This window comes from Nothoprocta perdicaria, unplaced genomic scaffold, assembly GCF_003342845.1.
Source record: "Nothoprocta perdicaria isolate Ctin4 unplaced genomic scaffold, notPer1 scaffold_20, whole genome shotgun sequence".
Lineage (NCBI taxonomy): Eukaryota > Metazoa > Chordata > Aves > Tinamiformes > Tinamidae > Nothoprocta > Nothoprocta perdicaria.
Genome location: NW_020455205.1, coordinates 3,996,218 through 4,009,151, shown reverse-complemented (window position 1 = coordinate 4,009,151; position 12,934 = coordinate 3,996,218).

The window sequence follows — 12,934 nt, the reverse complement described above, 5'->3', positions numbered from 1 at the left end:
ACTGTTATTCAAGAATCTTTAGTCCAGACTGACTAAACTAACTAGTTACAACTCCTAACTCACCAATGTTTTCTCAGGACGCCCAAATTTTGTCTTTGTTTTAATTCATGCAGCAGCCTTTATAAGAATGTGATTTGCTATTACTAATTGCTAGATTATGATATGTCCCATGTTAAGTGCAGACAATGATTTTAACAGAAGTCAAATGGAAGGTTTTCTAAGCTTAAGAGCAGCTCCATTTTAAGTAGCTAATGGTGTCATAATTTCTTTTCTAATAGATCACATCATGACACACAGGAAATGTGATTTTGCAGAACTGCAAAATCCGGAGAAGAAAATGAAAATTTATGAAGAATTGATGAAAAGGAGAGGAAATATGAAGGACATTCCTGAAGAAGCTGTATCAGTAGGGGAGTTTCTATTACAGGTAACTAGAGTAAGTCCCTCAGGAGTCTTCTGTTTTCATCTATTTATTAAACAACTAAGAGAGTAAGACAAACTATAAATTAATTATATTTGCCGGTGACATAAAGTCAAGGCAGTGGTGAACATAGATAATGCAATTCCTAGACAACAGGGGTCCAAATTTTCTCCTTGCTTACACCTGTTCAATCTCACTGAAGTCAATGGGATTGGACAGGTGTAACTGAGGGGAGAATGTAGCCTCAGGCCTTTTCGAGAGAGGGGTGGAGGCTGGTGAAAGAAACTTAATAAATATGAAGTCTTAACCATTAGCCTGGGATGCACAAAAGACAGGGAATGAAGTGAGCAGAGCGCTGAGCTGAGCAAGGTGCGGCACGGGCACTTTGCATGCAGCAACTCTGGTGACTTCAGGGGACGCTGTGAAGGTTCAGCCCCTCTGAAAGGCAGGTAGCTCTGACTGTGGCTCAGGGAACTTGCTCCAGTGAAGGATTTGGAGTGTTTGGGTCTGTGTGCACAATGTGTAAGGCAGCTGCAGCATAGTATGTGCCTGTCTATGCTATTTATTGCTGACTTAACATACCTACTAGCACTGGCTGCTGCTTATCAATTAAGTGCTACCTCATAAACAGATTTAAGTGTCAGGACCTCTCAGTCCTATAGTTCTCTCACTCAAACTGTTTATTAGACTCTTGTCTGATAAAACGTATCTGTGGCCTTATGTATTCATTCACAATCTAAATCTCGGGTTACCAAGGTAACAAGCAGGTTAATCAGCTCCACCACACTTTCCTTAATTGAGGGAGAGCACTTCATTCTCCACTTCAGCCAACTAAGTACAATAGCCTTTTTAGTTGGCTTTCATAGACTGTTTTTGATCCACTTGACTCTGAAACAGTTCCCCTCTCAAACTACAGTGTACGGTACTGTACACTAACAACAAACGTGATTGAATTGCTGAATTACACAATGCGCTTTCCAACTGTCTTATGCCACAATGTTCATACATAATTTATATTGGAATTGCATTAGGTTGTTCCTCTTGCATGAGATTGGCTGTCTGGTAGCTCATAGCTCCAGCCCTGCCGTGGAGGTGGGGCAGGGCCTGGCTTGGGAGGGTGACCCAGGGCTGAAATTGTGCGGAGGGCCACGGGGCATGGGGATTTTGTCCTCGGCTCTGCCAAAGCCTGCCTATTTGCCTCCAGATAAATCCCCTGCCTCTTTACATCCCAGGTCTCCATTTGTAAAAGGGAAGCTCGTTTCCTGCAGTTGCATTGGCAGATTTAGATTCAGATTCTGCTTGTGTGTGATGTGCTCTGAGGCAATCTGCTCCTCTGCCTCATTTTTTTTTTCTGGGACCTCTTACCTCTCCAAAGTTAAAAGAAAGCAAGCACCATGCTATATCAAGTCCTTTTGTAAGCATTAGTGCCTAGCCTGAGGCACTCCCTCCCCCAGCATCCTGAAGTTCACAGAACATGTTTCATGCAAGGATTTCAAGTGGTTGACCATACTTTCTGCATCCTGCTTAAGCAGGGAAGCATTTCACTCCCACTGAAATGCAGCCACCTCTACAGTATAGTATGTATTTACCCTGCACAGAAGTAGCATCTAGCAATTACAGACAGAAAGTAAGCAATGCTCTTAACAACTGCAGGAGGATTTAAGTAGAAAGAATGAATTAGAGCTGCAGTATTAATGCAGCCTGTGGAACTTGTGGCAGAGAGCCTGGGCTTTTATTTATAACACAAGTGGACGAAGTCGCTGGTTTTATGACTGTCTCGTGAGACAGGAGCCGTAATAACAGAGTGGCCTCTAATGCTGGGCTGGAGCATGAAGCAAGTAGGGTGGGAGCAAAACTTTACCCTGGTTGCCAAGTGTGAGCTTTTCTGTGACCTCCTTGGACACCTCTACCTAGCCACCAGCGGCTCAAGTAACCACAAGTTTGCAAAAAGATGTAATGAAGAACGAAGAATTTTAAACCAGCATATTCCTTTAGGGTCTGTCACTGTAACATGAAAGGTTGATTTGTGATGAGTACTGTATACAGCTGGCTTCAAATTTTCACCAGTATGGGACTTCTAAATGCCTGCTACTAGAAGCGCCTTTTTATTTATTGTGGTGTGTGCCTCTCTTTAAGTTTGGGAATCATCAAAATAGGGTAGACTCAGCCTTTGTAATGCAACCCTCTAGGAACAATTTTATTCAGTCAAAGCAATACTGAGACCTTGGAGAGGAGAATGTATCTAAAAAGCATAATTTTTTTAAGGGAAGTCCTCGCACCAACCTTCTATTCTATATTATCATTAACAATTTCTGCTAACCCAAGAAGATACAGTGCCTTCTAAAGTACAGGCTGAAGCTCACTCAGCTATGTTAGAAGCAGATTTTTGAATCCCTTAGTTCCTCAAGTCTTTAATACTGCCCGTAAATCTTGACAAAATTACTTTTTCAGGCTTCAAACAAGGCTTGTTTTTATGAACTTTTCCAACTGTCACCTTGAGAAATATCTAAATGACCCAAGAACTACTTACGTTTTCTGCAGTGTGTAAACCAAAATTTCACAACTGCCTATAATTTGAAATATTGTATCCCTCCCTCTTGGAGGGAAAAAAAAAAAAAAAGCAAACACCCTCACACAATCATGTTTGGTTTTTTTTTTTTTTTCTTTCTTTTTTATTTTTTTTTCTCTTGACTGTAAACTACATAAAACCAGCTCTGATGTCTGGCATCTCCTCTGTTACCAAGGCAGAAATCTGTCATTTTTTTTAAATGAAAAAGTCTTCAAGTCTGAAGAAGTAGAAAGCTACTTTACAAAGGAGAAAACTCATGTCTCACCAGTGAGAAAGTATATGTTAAGTTTAAGTTTTGGTGGAGAGGCGAATGAAAGATCAGGGACTCCCAGTCATAAACTCCGCCACATGTATGTCCACACTTAGGGATAAGAGGAAAGAAAAAATCAATCACAGCACCAAAACCCCCTTCAGTACCTGCTGCTTACTGGCATTAAGACGATGCTACAGACCTCTTCACATAGCCAGTTTGATTGAGATACTAAATAGAAACGCAAAGTGGCAATCAAGAAATTTATAGTGATGGTTTGAAGGGATACAGAGCCAAAGATGGATGGTATCTCACAGTAAGGATTATCCTATAAGGACAGGTGAGCTTGGAGAAATACTGTCAGAAAAAGAACTGAAAAGATGTATTTCCTGTTTTTTGTGGGTGTTTTTTGTTGTTTTGTTTGGTTTGGTTTGGTTCCTGGTATGGCTATGGTGGCCATGTTCGAAACGCTAATAAGATTTTAGTCACTACCTTTTTTAATCCGTATAATTCTAAGAACATGTATGTTTCTTTTGCTGTTCATTTATGTAACATTTTGACTATCAATCTTAAAAAGTTTCAAAAAAAAAAAAAAAAAAGATGTGAGGATGTGGCTGTGGTGAAGCATAATCAACTTATTTACTATTAAATGAGGAAACAGAAAATTCTAAAGAAATCTGCATGAAGAGTTCAGCAGAGAGAACGGGAGCAAATCCTGGCCGGAATATTCAGAAATTAACTGCAGAAAGTACTCATCACCAAGAAGCTGAAAGTATTAATTCTTTTTCAATTCGGAGGCTTATTTTTCTCTTTGTTATATATCCACTTGGAAGTGCCCTTAATATTAGTCTACTTCTACAGAGTCTTCCTGTCTTCTCAGAGTTCTAATTTAAAAAAAAAAAAAAAAAGAACTTGAAGGGCAAGCCACACAAGTTGGAAAATTTAATAAAATAAAAAAGATAATATTTTATACCTTGGAGGCATAAAGCAAAAATACAATAATGAGCATCGATGGGATATGAGATTAATCCCACTTGTGAAAAACACCTCCATAACTCATTCGTGACTAAGGCAGTCTTGAATTATGAGATTTGCAGTTCACTCGTGGGATAAATTACATACCCCTCAGATAACCATTATATATCTGGAAATGTCTGTATCATTCACAGCTTTGGGTAACAGCAAGAGGCTGTGCTTTCCTATTGCTTTACTGGAGTGTGCTCTTCAAACATTTATTGTGCAATGCTTATTGCAGGGGATAAATAATGCATATGAGGGAACAAAATTTACATTATAAGTTGATTAAACTGCTTAGCAGTTTTTAGCCGCTGTCTAAATACGGATTTTTTAACCAGATTCAATCTAGGCAATGTTTCATGTCCAAAGAACCAGCATTTAATCTCTGTTTAACTGAAATTTAGTTAGCAATGTTGACACCTCTGCATTTTAACACTGGGATTTCTTTGTGGGACACAATCCCTTTCACTCAACTTAATATCCCATCTTGGTCTCTAAGGGAAAATAATTGAGTTTAGGCTAGTTTTAAATAGCGATAAGGACAGGGAACACAGATGGGTATTTCATTGATTAACACTAACACTGGCCTAAGGCCTTGGTGTCAGGCATTAGATTAGGACATTACGAAGAGAATGACAGAGTTTTGGCACTTTATTCCTCCTCAATAACATTCTTTCACATATTAAGTTTATCCCACCCTAGGTAGCTACTTTATCATGCAGAAGGCCTTAATCCACTGATGTGACTCTATCTGCTTTCACTTTGATGCTGCCTCTGTTTACAAGAGTAATGCAGCCTGTGTAAGACAAAGTACTCGTGACAAGAACAACTGAATAAGGCTTTTAGATGCACAGAGCTCTGACCTAAAAAAAAAAAAAAAAAAAGAGAGAAAAAGAAAAACCCCTTCAATAAACTTCAAAATACTCCAAACCAAAAGAGAGGGGAAAAAAATCAACAAAAACCAGAGGCTTTTTGAAATGAAGTTATGTTGTTTGCATCTTGAAGAAGCAGACATGAGTTTTTCATCAAGAAGATTCAACTTTACTGATCTTCTTGTACTGCACTTTATCTTTTCTTCACCTCTGACCTTCCTTTCAGTGTCTCCTCAAGGCATCATGAACGTAAGCCTTGTGGTGTTCTTTTAGAAGTAGGATTGCTGGTATCCCCTCTGGTGAATTTAAGCAGCTGTTGGAGTCAGTGACAAGGTTGGCTGCAGATTTGGAATACTGGCTGGGAAAGAGATTATGGGTCAGTCCCCAGTGCTGGGAGACAAAAGATTCAAGCAGTTCAGGATTTTTGGGATATCCGAAAAAGATTTCATGAAATTTGTAAAGATCTAACAGTGTATTGCAGGTTTCATGTGGCCTAAACAGCTTATAGCAAGTAAAACTCTAGGTAGCCAGTAAGTGGTGTTTTCACAGCAATGCTGTTTTTCTGAGGTATGTAAGAGCTGGTGTAATGTAATTCCACAAAATTGCAATGCTGAAGACAGAAACTGGTTACCTCTAGCATTTGCAGGGACTGTCACGACTAACTGGACTTCTAATCTTAAGAAACTCAAGTTATATTATTTGTATATTTATTACAGAAAACCTGAGCTGCCGCAGAGACTTTTTGTCTCTAGGTCATATAAGATTTCAACAGACTGGATCCTTAGAGAGGCACTTCAGATTGCTTTTTTAAAAGCTCATTTAAAGAGGCACTAGGAAACTTCCCTTTCCAAAATCATGGGATATTTTGGGAGTATTTATAAAAACAGGAGATTTGTGAGCAAGGAACATGAGGCTTTGATGTTATTTCAGATCTAATGAAGGCTTTGCTCCTACAAACACAAGCCTGTTTTATTTTGTTAGAAGAATCACAGTATCAGAGTTGTGGTGAAGGTAGGAAGATAAATTGCCTTTTTTTAAATAATTTCAGACAGTTTACAGGAATGCTTATTATATGGGCATTTTGAGCCTTCTGTGAATATCAGCAACAAGGATGTGTTGTAATTATGCTACAATTTTTTATTTGTTTGTAAAATGCCCTATTCGGATTGATTTAAAATTATCCACATGTCACAGAGGTAATCTTAAATTGTTCCTGTCTGCATGAATCATAATTCTGATATTTGGCATTCAGAGGCAAATACTTTGTTCACTTTTCCATTGAGCTGGTGCAAATGGGAAGTAATGCCATGTATGTCAGTGGAGCTTCATGAGAACTGGGAAAAAAAAAAGTTTGTTTTTATTAATACTTTTTATTTTTTTCCCTCTGTTACCACACTGAAAAATTTCATTGCCAAAAGAAAGGATGAAAAATATTAATGCAACTTTCTACTTCTTTAATTTTATCTGGTTGATTTAATCAGTTTTATAGGTAGGACACTATATGAGCAGCCTGTTGTTCAGATTTTTATCACAAATGACTTAAATCCTGCTTGAATTCCAGCCATAACCTTTGCTGGAATTCTCTTTGGTACACACGTGACTATTTTTATAACAATAGCAACCTTGAGTAATTCCTATTTAAAGAAAATACAAAAGTGGCTTCCAAATCTGCTTTTCCAGATCAAGAACTTTTTCTGGTACAGCTGCTTCAATATATTAGTTATATTTGTTTTCTCGGTTTCTTCTGTGGCAGCTTCACTGCAGTTGCTTTTTCAAATAGTTACTAAATTTCTTTATAAAATCAGACATGAATATCAGCGCCTATGAAAATAAAGACTAAATAAAATGAAGTGCTAATTTAGAACCTGAGATAGTGTAGCTGGATATTCACTTTGTTTTGTCCAGACAGTCTAAGCCCAGTTTTTTAAAGCTCTGCTCTTGGCAGCCTCTCCAAGGATGAGAAAAAAAAAAAAAAAAAAAAAAAAAAAAAAGAAGCTATAATCACAAATTATGGCTTGTTTTTTTCCCACGCACACACGCACAGGAGCTGCCAGCACATGACACATTCATGTTCATTTGTTTTGGAAACTGGTTTGGGGCTTGAGTGTATATAAGGCCTTAACAGTTCAAAGGATAATATTTTTTTTTTTGTAAAAAATGAAAAACTAAATCAGGACACTGAAGTAATAAGGATTTTTTTCTGTACTTCCAGTACTTCCAACAATAAATTTTAAAGTAATCTCTCTTTCAAGCCCTTATTTTCTGTTTTTCTGAAAAGTAGATAGTGTAAATAGTTGTTTTATTTTGTTTTTTTTTTTTTACTTCTTTGGCAGAAAACTGGCTAGAGTCTTGAGGCTTTCCAGTTCTTTATGTGCAGTGATGAACAAGCTGGTTTCATCTATGAGAACATGGTGTTACTGCAGACTGGGAACGTGGAGTTTCTCCATAGCATCTACCCTTCAGTGCAGGACATCCTGACAGATAGGATTTTAAATCTTCATGTCTTTTATACTTTTTATTTTTTTTCTTAAAAAAAGCGATTATGCCTGTGCAGAAAAATGTAGAACATTTCCCTGAGACTTCCTGTCAGTGTATGAGTTTAATGCACATCTGAGACATTGGCAGCACTATAATAAGCCACAGTGGTAGTTACCATCTGTCACGTTGCCAAACTATCTCAAGGCACATTTGTCTTCCGCAGGGAGTGAAGGATATGTCAATGCACAAGAAAATGTAAGGAGGAGCTGTGCCCATCCCTAGTTCAGAACCACCTCTGGTTCTTCCAGCCCAGCCGTGCCCCAGCCTGGCTCCGTCTATCCGAGTTCGTGCCCAGAAAGGTAACGTTGGAGTCTCGTTGCTCCGTATAATACCACCTCTTTTCAGGACTGCTTAAGTTTATAATTTCATAAACAACAGCGACCTGTCGATGGGCACCTGGGAGCCTTCCCACCATGTCAAAAGTGGCGGGAGATGCAGCTGAGCCGCTCGAGCTTCCGCGGGGCTGGCGGCTGCGTGGGCAGGCCCAGGCCTCCTGGAGAGGCTGCCCTGCTGCCCGGCGGCCTGCTGCGCTGCGGGCAGGCTGCTCCTGGGCTGCTGCTGCTCCTGGCACAACGGGCAGAGCCAGCAGCAAGGCTGCCCGCGCGCTGCTTGGCAGAGCTGCCTGCGGCATTCCCTGCCTTCCCAGGAAAGACTGGTGGCCAAGGCACCCACGCAGCGTGGGCTGCTGGGGGTCTGGACACAGTGAAATGATGTTCCTGGACAGAAAGAACTAGGCAAGTCTTCCAAGTGCATGTATTCAGATGCTTAATTAGTTAAAATCTGATATAGAAAGTCTGCTTATAGGAAAAATGATGCAAATAAGCATTAATGGTGAAGCACCACAGTATTTTAATTTTCATTGGGTTTGTGCTGCTCAGAGGCAATTCCTGTGTCACTAGTGGGGTGCGATTCCCTCTATGGGTGATACTAAATACAGTCTCAGGTATTGGGTTTTATCCTCAAAAATTAGGGTGTTCGCTTTAGGACAAGATTGTTGCTTCAATGTGGGTTGTGTATAGATCGGTGAAAAAAATCTGAGTATTGAACATGTCACAGTTCTTTGATAAAATAGGACTATGTGAGGATGGATTTTATCTTAAATGCTGACTTTTATCCAATTCAGACTACCTCCTTAGATGACTGTGCATGTGAACATAATCTAGATGATAATGCAGTGGCAGTTTAAATAAAACCCAAAGGCTTTAGGACCTAACTGAAAATTAGAACTCTCAGAAATTGTGTCTCCTGTATTGTTTATGCTGCCTGCCCCCATTCTTTGAAAAATGCAGGCTAGCCAAAAGTTTTTGATCCTTCTGCTATTAACAGATGGTATATGTAGCTAAGGATAAGCTGGGACTATCACTTAGGCCACAAGCAAAGGGGTGAGGGATGCTCCCCTGTGGGTACCCTTAAAAGGCCACAAGCTTGAGTAGCAAAAATGAAAAGGTCTAGTGCTGGTGTTAATTACGCAGAAACCACACAGAAAGTGCTCGCTGTCACAGAGTCGAGAGGTTGTGCATCCCTTCCACAGATAAAAGGCATGGTATGAAAACATTTTGCAGAGGACAATGAAGCGAAGATTAGCATAATCTTTTGCAGTATCCTCAGTAAGCTATCCATGAGTGAGCTGCTTTTTTTCTCATCCCTTTTGCTCTAATGTCTGGATTTAAGGAATGGCAGTGTAAGAATAGGCTTTGTCCTTGAAGCCCGGCAGTTGTGTTTTCCCGCCTTCATGTGATCATCCGTGTTGCTGGTGCACTGCTCTCCTGGTAATCACACAATGGCAGGAAAATGAAGTGTCAGTTCATTGACAGAACCTTATCCTGGCTATGTTTTTTCTTAATCCAGACTCATCAGTGCTCTCACACTCTCCTTATTTCCTCGTTTCTTCTAAATCAATAGCGCAAAATCTCTTCTGTAATTGTTCAGGATGAAAGTGAAAGCAAACAACTCAGGGAAAAAATCCTAAAAATAGCTCCGTGGTGCTTAAAGGCAACATAATTGAGTGATTTTCCTTCGCTTGGGAGGCGAGTGCTTGTGCCGTGGGTGCCTGCTCAGCGTGGGGAGTGGAGCCTTCTTTCAGACGCACCTCGGTGGAAATGGCTCTTTAGCTGCACGTCCTCGGGAGCACAATGTTCACTTTTAGCATGGAGGCTTAGCCATATTCATGCTGCAGTTTAACGTGGCTATCTCTAGGGCTGACACAGTGGCTAATGCTTGAGTTTGTTAGCCACTTTGATCCTGAGTGCCCTGTTTTAAGTCTTGCTACTACTGGTTAAGCTAGCACTTTGTTACCGCGGGGAGTGTTGGGAGGCACTATCCCCAAGATCAAAATATAAAAATAGGTCTGAGGTCAGGGAACTGTATAGACCCCCAGAAGCTTTTCAGTTTTACAGCTGGAGATAGTCTCTTAAGTATATATAAATCGTCATTAGGATTCTGACAAAGAAGTGCACGATGGGATTGCTGCAGGGCAGACTCTTTGAATCTTATTCCTGATAAAAACCACTTCTGGCTGGCTGACAGGAGACAAGGCAAGTTCAAGGAAGGCATTAAAAACATCTTAAATCTATTGATGGCAGCAGAAGTGTTGGGATGAATAGTTTGGGATTAGGATGAAGACTTCTGGGTGCAGCCAGGGCAGGGAATTTGGGGCCAGCTGGCAATTCTGAGGGAAAATAGACCTCTGAATATGGTCAGAGTCAAATAATAATTCCCAGGATCACCATGAAACTTTCTGAGAGGAAAACAGTTATCTTTTTTTTTTTTTCCACAAGGAAAACCTCTGAGTGACATACTGCTCTAGCAGGAAGCAGGCTACCAGTCAAAGAGTCTGCCAGCAAAGACACTCCGGTGGCATCAGCATCTCTGGTGCAGTCCAGGGGCAGGAGGTGGTTTAAGGACAGCTGCAGGTGGCCAGCCTGGCTCTTTTCCTCCTCTGGAAGCTGTTGCAGTCGGACTGGGTTCCAGGGATTCTCCATGGCTCTCCCTCATTGACAGAGGTGCACTGTCTTTCCCCAACACCATCTGCCCTGCACAAGGTGGGATGAAGCAGGGCAAGTCACTTTTTACTCCTTTGGGCAAATTTTACAAGCAAGGAGAACCTCCCTGTGCACAAACTCTTGCCGGGAGACTCTAGTAGGCTATTCCTGTGAGCTACTAGGGTTAAGGCTTCTTTTCCTAAGCCACATGGACAGTGCATCAATAAAGTTGAGACCTAGCTCTGGAGATGCCTATGTTTACACTACGTGCAAAAGGAAGTGTCTCTGTTAAAAGAATAGTTAAGTGAGAGGGTGACAAAATGATTTAATAGTCGGAGTTGTTCCAAGTTCTTTGCTAGCAGTGAGAGTGGTTACCGTTTTGTAGGAGGAAAAAGATGGGAGCTTTCCTAGTCTCTCAAGGAGTCTGCCCCAACCTAATGCAAGCAGACAGGTTCAGTGCTACTTAAAATTATTTTGCCTCGCCAGTGAACTGTGGTGTTTGCCTGTTTATAAATACTGTGGACACCTTATTGTCTGCTCCACTGCCATCTGACACACAAAATTGAATCAAATCCTCACTATATTGAAGTTGTTGTCAGATATCAGATACAAAAATAAGCACGCTTCCTTTTGTGTTTTAGCTATCATGTTTTGTTATGTCAGACTCTGGAATCATGCTTTGTTTGAGTGGGTCTTTCTGAGAAGAACCTAAGTGAGCTGCAATTCATGCTGATTTGAGGGAGACGGCAGTTGGTGGACAGCAGGTAATTGAAAGTTTGCAAGGCAGTGTACCTAGCTGTCAGCACAGCTCTAGTTTTGCATAATTATTTAAACCATCAATGAGAATTGTTACATTTAATTATATCTTATTTACCGGGGACTTGCTGCATTATTTGATTATATCTGAGAGCGCGTTAACTGAGGTACCAAAACTGTGGAAAAATAGGAACCAGAATGTAAGAAAGCTCATTATAAATGGGCTAACTAATAAGTAATTTCTATCAATGTAATCTTTAAAGTGTTGGAACTGATTGGAACCAAGCCTTGCATAAGCACTGTTGAACTGGAATGAAGATTTATGAAAGGAATAAGGAGGCTGGCATGAAGGAGACTGCTCCCAACTTTCTGGAGTGCCACTGAGACGTCAGGTGAGATTTTACTTTGCTTAAAGTAGTTTGGAAGAGCCAGGGCTTTGTGCAGTGGGTGCACAAGAACTTGCTGATCATTAAGGATGGACAAAGCTTAAAAACATACGCATAAGCCAGGAAGCCAAGTAATGCAACACACTTCTTTGGAAAGCCTTCCATTTTTTAATAGTGCAGTTTGTGATACTTTGTAATATATAGTATTTTCATTCTCACTGCCTTATGACTAATCAAAATTCAGATCCCATTGTGTATATTCCTCCAGGATATATTCTGGTTTATTTACTATTATGAATATTCACATCAGTATTTGTTTTTGTTTACACAAATGCTTGCGAGACCACTGCTTTACTGAAACCTCAGTGTGTAGAAAAAAAGAAAAGGCCTGGAACAAGAATGTTCATTTTTGGCTATTCAGCATTCGGTCTTCTCTGGGAGATGTGTCATTCATCCAATTAGGAGCAGACACAATATTGCATAACTCAAGCAAATGATTACTCCTTTAAAACCTCCCAGGGAAGCAAGCTGTTCACAGGCTCTCCATTGGCTCACCTGCAGCACACAGAGAAAATTGATGGAGTTCAATGGGATTATGGAAAATATGAAAAGCTAAACATGTGCCTAAATATTGTCAGGATCAGGGCTGATGCACAAATTCACCACCATCAGGAGCAACTTGTGAATTATTAATGATCAGAAAAAATGCTCAAATTAATTGGATAATTTATTTGTAATGAATAATTCGAGCAGCTCTATTCCTGAATGTCTTCCTGCCCTTGAATAAAGCAGTTGGGTAGTGCTGCCTGCCTCTTGTTTCGAATGTAGTTAAAGCTTCAATTAGGCTTTCCTACGCTGGAACTTGACATACCAGTTTCTTTCACGTATTTGTACAGACAGAGAAGCAAGTCTGTATTTGGGTTGTATTTTTGCAGGGTTTGAAGTCTTGTTCAAAGATCTTGAAAAATTGAATGACTGAGGACATAGACTGGAATTCTGCCCTTCAGTTTATGTGCAAAATCAAAAACATGCAAAGTTTGGTAGTATCTGAGCTTCATCTGATAAGGCATACATTAAAGTATAAAAAGAAAGCCCAGAAATAGGAGACTTGTCAGTTTGAATGTTAGTTAAATAAGTACATAAG